This window comes from Triticum urartu, chromosome 4A, assembly GCF_056163025.1.
Source record: "Triticum urartu cultivar PI428250 chromosome 4A, HENAU_Tu73, whole genome shotgun sequence".
In the NCBI taxonomy this organism is placed as follows: Eukaryota; Viridiplantae; Streptophyta; class Magnoliopsida; order Poales; family Poaceae; genus Triticum; species Triticum urartu.
Genome location: NC_141876.1, coordinates 20,369,624 through 20,375,623, shown reverse-complemented (window position 1 = coordinate 20,375,623; position 6,000 = coordinate 20,369,624).

Sequence of the window (6,000 nt, the reverse complement as noted above, 5' to 3'; positions counted from 1 at the left end):
GAGGCCATTCACACCTACCGAAACCCCACATCAGCTACAGAGCCAGAGTCGGAACCACATTTTGATCCTTCACGACAGTCTGTTTACCAGTGGGATCCGGAGGAGATTGCCAACCAGTGGCAACCCGAGGCTCCTTCACAGTATGACCCCAGTTACAACTTTGGATATCCGCCAGGCCAGCCGTGGACATAGACCAACTTAGGCCAAAAGCCTAAGCTTGGGGGAGTACGTACTTCTCACCAACATTACATTCCTATTCACACACTCATGCTAGTTGTCGGTGCTCATACTTTTTCATTGTAATATCCATGCTAGTTTATTTCCCTTTTTATGCTTTCTTCTTGTGTGTTTGATAAACCTTAAGAAAAACCCAAAAAATTAGTTATATCTTTTAGTTAGTTTACTTTCTATGCCTGTAGTAGTAGTAACTAAAAAAGAAAACCCAAAAAGATTTCTCGTTCTTCTCTTGCTTGTTGGGAGTTTTCCCATGTAAATAGTTTTGTTTCTTTTCTTTGGGGGTCGAGAGGAGAAGACCATAATGAAAATGTTGAGTGGCTCTCTTATGCATTATTGTTGATCTAACAAAGAGCCCATATTACCTTGTCTTCTCTCTTGAATTGAATGCTTGCAGATTCCAGCTTAGTCCAATGCACGTGCACTATTATTATTATCCACACTATTTGGTCATGCAAGTGAAAGGCAATAATGATGATTATATGATGAACTTATTGAGATGAGGAAAGCTGGTATGAACTTGACCTCTCTTGTTTTTGTAAATATGATTAGTTCATCGTTCCTGATTCAGCCTATTATGAAAGAAACATGTTTGCAATGACAATTAGAGATTATAGTTGCTTATGCCATGCTTAATTAGCTAGGAGCTTATAATGGTTTACCTTGCATGCCAACATGCTATTAAAATGGTTGTGATGTGGTATGATAGGGTGGTATCCTCCTTTGAACGATTCGAGTGGCTTGACTTGGCACATGTTCACGCATGTAGTTGAAATAAAATCAACATCGCCTCTACGATATTTATGTTCATGGTGCATTATATCCTACTCATGCTTGCATTCGGTGTTGGTTAATTTTAATGCATGTTCATGACTGTTGTCGCTCTCTAGCTGGTCGCTTCCCAGTCTTTTTTCTAGCTTTCACTTGTACTAAGCGGGATTACTGCTTGTGCATCCAATTCCATAAACCCCAAAGTTGTTCCATATGAGTCCACCATACCTACCTATATACGGTATGTACCTGGCGTTCCAAATAAATTTGTATGTGCCAAACTCTAAATCTTCAAATAAACATTATGTTTTGTATGCTCGAATAGCTCATGTATCAACTAGGGTTGTTTGTATCTTCCATGCTAGGCGGGTTATTCTCAAGAGGAGTGGACTCCGCTCCTCACTCACAAGAAAATGGCTGGTCACCGGGATGCCCAGTCCCATGCTTTAAGAAAATCAAATCAAAATAACTACAAACAAAACTCCCCCGGGACTATTGTTAGTTGGAGGCACTCGTTGTTTCGAGCAAGCCATGGATTGATGCTTGTTGGTGGAGGGGGAGTATAAACTTTACCATTCTGTTTGGGAACCGCCTATAATGTGTGTAGCATGGAAGATATCGAGATCTCTCGGTTGTTATGTTGACAATGAAAGTATACCGCTCAAAATATTATTCATATCTATTTCAAAACCGAGCTTTGGCACCTCTACAAATCCCCGCTTCCCTCTGCGAAGGGCCTATCTATTTACTTTTATGTTGAGTCATCATCCCCTTATTAAAAATCATGAGTTGGAGAGCACCGCTGTCATTTGCATCCATTACTGTTAGTTTACATTGAGTATGACTTGACTGGATCTCTTTTACCATGAATTACAATGTTTAGTCAGTCCTTGATCTTTAAAGTTGCTCTGCATTTATGTTTTGCGGTCTCAGAAAGGGCTAGCGAGATACCATCTTGTTATATCATATTATGATTGTTTTGAGAAAGTGTTGTCATCCGAGATTTATTATTATTGCTCGCTAGTTGATTATGCCATTGATATGAGTAAACATGAGACCTAAATGTCATTGCGAATGTGGTTAGTTCATATTCTTTGCTGAAAATTTGAATGCTGGCTTTACATATTTACAACAACAAGAGCAAACAGAGTTTGTAAAAGTTTTTCTTTATCACTTTCAGTTTATCAACTGAATTGCTTGAGGACAAGCAAAGGTTTAAGCTTGGGGGAGTTGATACGTCTCCGTCGTATCTACTTTTCCGAACACTTTTTCCCTTGTTTTGGACTCTAACTTGCATGATTTGAATGGAACTAACCCGGCTTGACGCTGTTTTCAGCAGAATTGCCATGGTGTTATTTTTGTGCAGAAATAAAAGTTCTCGGAATGACCTGAAAATCAACGGAGATTATTTTTGGAATATATAAAAAATACTAGAAGAAAGATCCACGTCAGGGGGCCCACACCCTGTCCACGAGGGTGGGGGTGCGCCCTACCCCCCTGGGCGCCCCCTTGCCTCATGGGCCCCCTGACGCTCCACCGACCTCAACTCCAACTCCATATATTCGTGTTTGGGGAGAAAAAAATCAGAGAGAAGGATTCATCGCGTTTTATGATACGGAGCCGCCGCCAAGCCCTAAACTCTCTCGGCTGATCTGGAGTTCGTTCAGGGCTCTGGAGAGGGGAATCTGTCGCCATCGTCATCATCAACCTTCCTCCATCACCAATTTCATGATGCTCACCGCCGTGCGTGAGTAATTCCATCATAGGCTTGCTGACCGGTGATGGGTTGGATGAGATTTATCATGTAATCGAGTTGGTTTTGTTAGGGTTTGATCCCTAGTATCCACTATGTTCTGAGATTGATGTTGCTATGACTTTGCTATGCTTAATGCTTGTCACTAGGGCCCGAGTGCCATGATTTCAGATCTGAACCTATTATGTTTTCATGAATATATGCGAGTTCTTGATCCTATCTTGCAAGTCTATAGTCACCTACTGTGTGTTATGATCCGGCAACCCCGAAGTGACAATAATCGGGATCACTCCCGGTGATGACCGTAGTTTAAGGAGTTCATGTATTCACTATGTGTTAATGCTTTGGTCCGGTACTCTATTAAAAGGAGGCCTTAATATCCCTTAGTTTCTAATTGGACCCGTTGCCACGGGAGGGTAGGACAAAAGATGTCATGCAAGTTCTTTTCCATAAGCAGGTATGACTATATTCCGAATACATGCCTACATTACATTGGTGAATTGGAGTTAGTTCTGTGTCACCCTATGTTATAATTGTTGCATGAATAATCGCATCCAACATAATTCTCCATCACCGATCCATTGCCTATGAGCTTTTCATATATTGTTCTTCTCTTATTTACTTTTCCGCTGCAACTGTTACAATAACTACAAAATCCAAAAATATTACTTTTGCTACCGTTACCACTATTATCATATTACTTTGCTACTAAACACTTTGCTACAGATATTAAGTTTCCAGGTGTGGTTGAATTGACAACTCAGCTGCTAATACTTGAGAATATTCTTTGGCTCCCCTTGTGTCGAATCAATAAATTTGGGTTGAATACTCTACCCTCGAAAACTATTGTGATCCCCTATACTTTTGGGTTATCAAACGGTTACCCTTAACCATTGGAAGTTGGCAGCCATGAGTATGATGAATAAGGTGTTCACGGAGTTGTTGAATAAATTTGTCGTGGTGTTCATTGATGACATTTTGGTATACTCGAAGAATGAAGAGGAATACAAGGAGCATTTGCGTTTAGTTCTCGAGAAGCTCAGGGAACATCAGTTATACGCCAAGTTCAGCAAATGTGAGTTTTGGTTGAAGGAAGTTGGATTCCTTGGACATGTTATATCAGGAGAAGGTATAGCAGTAGACCCTACTGAGGTTCAGTTAGTCACTGAGTTGTTGGCACCCACCTCAGTTGGAGAGATCCGCAGTTTTCTGGGACTCGCGGGATATTACCGGAGGTTCATCGAGAATTTCTCTAAGATTGCGAAGCCTATGATGGAGTTTTTGAAAAAGGAAACCAAGTTCAAATGGACAGATGAATGTGAGGCAAGTTTCCAGGAGTTGAAGAAACGTTTGGTAACAGCCCCAGTGCTGATTCTGCCGGATATACGCAAGGATTTCCAAGTGTATTGCGACGCATCTCGCTTAGGACTTGGAGGCGTACTTATGCAAGACGGAAGAGTTGTTTCATATGCCTCACTTCAGCTTCAACCGCATGAGTTGAATTATGCCACACATGATTTGGAGTTAGCAGCAGTAGTGCATGCGCTCAAGACCTGGAGACATTTTCTTATTAGAAAATCATTGTGATGTGTACACGGATCATAAGAGTTTGAAGTACATTTCCACACAGAAGGAATTGAATCTTAGGCAAAGGAGATGGTTCGAGCTTATAAAGGATTATGATATGAAGTTGCACTATCATCCATGCAAGGCCAATGTCGTAGCAGACGCTTTGAGCCGAAAGAGTTATGCCAATACCCACGTAAGCGGAGGATTACCAACAGAGTTAGCCGAAGATCTCAGGGAGCTACGTTTGGAGATAGTCCATAGAGGTTTTGTTGCAACTTTAGAAATTCAGTCGACATTATTGGGAAAGATTCGAGAAGCTCAGAAGGATGATAAGGAAATTGCTGAGATAAAGGAGAAGATGGGCAAAGGAAAAGCCAAAGGTTTTCGTGAAGATTAGCACGACACCTTATGGTTTGAGGATCGTGTTTATGTGCCCAATAATGCATAGATCAGGAAGTTAATACTTCAGGAAGCTCATGACTCACCATATTCAATACACCCCGGAAACACCAAGATGTATTTGGATTTAAAGGAGCGTTCCTGGTGGACTGGTATGAAGAAGGATATTGCCGAGTATGTAGTTGTATGTGATGTATGTCAGAGAGTGAAGGCAGAGCATCAGAAGCCAACAGGATTACTGCAGCCTATGTTGATACCCAAATGGAAGTGGGACAAGCTTGGCATGGATTTTATCACCGAATTACCCAGGACCCGATCGGGATATGATTCTGTCTGGGTAGTAGTGGATCATCTGACCAAAGTAGCTCACTTTATCCCAGTGAAAACCACCTATACAAGTGTGAAGTTGGCCAAGATATATATGACCAGGATCGTATGTCTGCATGGAGTTCCGAGGACTATCATATCAGATAGAGGAACACCGTTTACTTCAAAGTTTTGGCACCAGCTGCACCAGACTTTGGGCACCAGGCTAGAGTTCAGTACAACTTTTTATCCACAGACAGATGGACAGACCGAGAGAGTCTATCAGATTCTAGAGGACATGTTGAGAGCTTATGCGCTCGATTATGGATCTAGTTGGGATGATAATTTGCCTTGCGCAGAATTCTCTTACAACAACAGTTATCAAGCTAGTTTGAAGATGGCACCTTTCGAAGCTCTGTATGGAAGAAGGTGCAGGACACCATTAATGTGGGATGAAGTTGGAGACTGCCAGTTGTTTGGACCAGATTTGATTAAAGAATCAGACGATAAGGTTAAGTTGATTCGAGACAGGCTGGAGGTAGCTTAGTCCAGGCAGAAGAGTTATGCAGACTCAAAACACAAGGAGGTAGTCTATGAAATCGGAGACAGAGCATATCTTCGGGTATCACCCCTATGAGGAGTTAAACGCTTTGGAGTCAAGGGAAAGTTAGCCCCAAGATTTGTAGGACCATACCGAGTTTTGGAACATATGTGAGAGGTGGCATACAAGTTGGAGTTACCCGAAGGACTGTCAGGAGTTCACGATGTGTGCCACACTTCCCAGTTGAAGAAGTGCCATGCCGAGATGGCTGATATTCCTCTGAGAGATACAGTGCCCTTGGAAGCAATTCAGTTGGATAGTGATCTGACCTATGAGGAGAAACCAGCCAAGATTCTCGAGTTTGCCTGCCGAGTTACCCGCAGCAAGGTTATCAAGTTTTGCAAAGTTCAATGGAGCCACCATACCG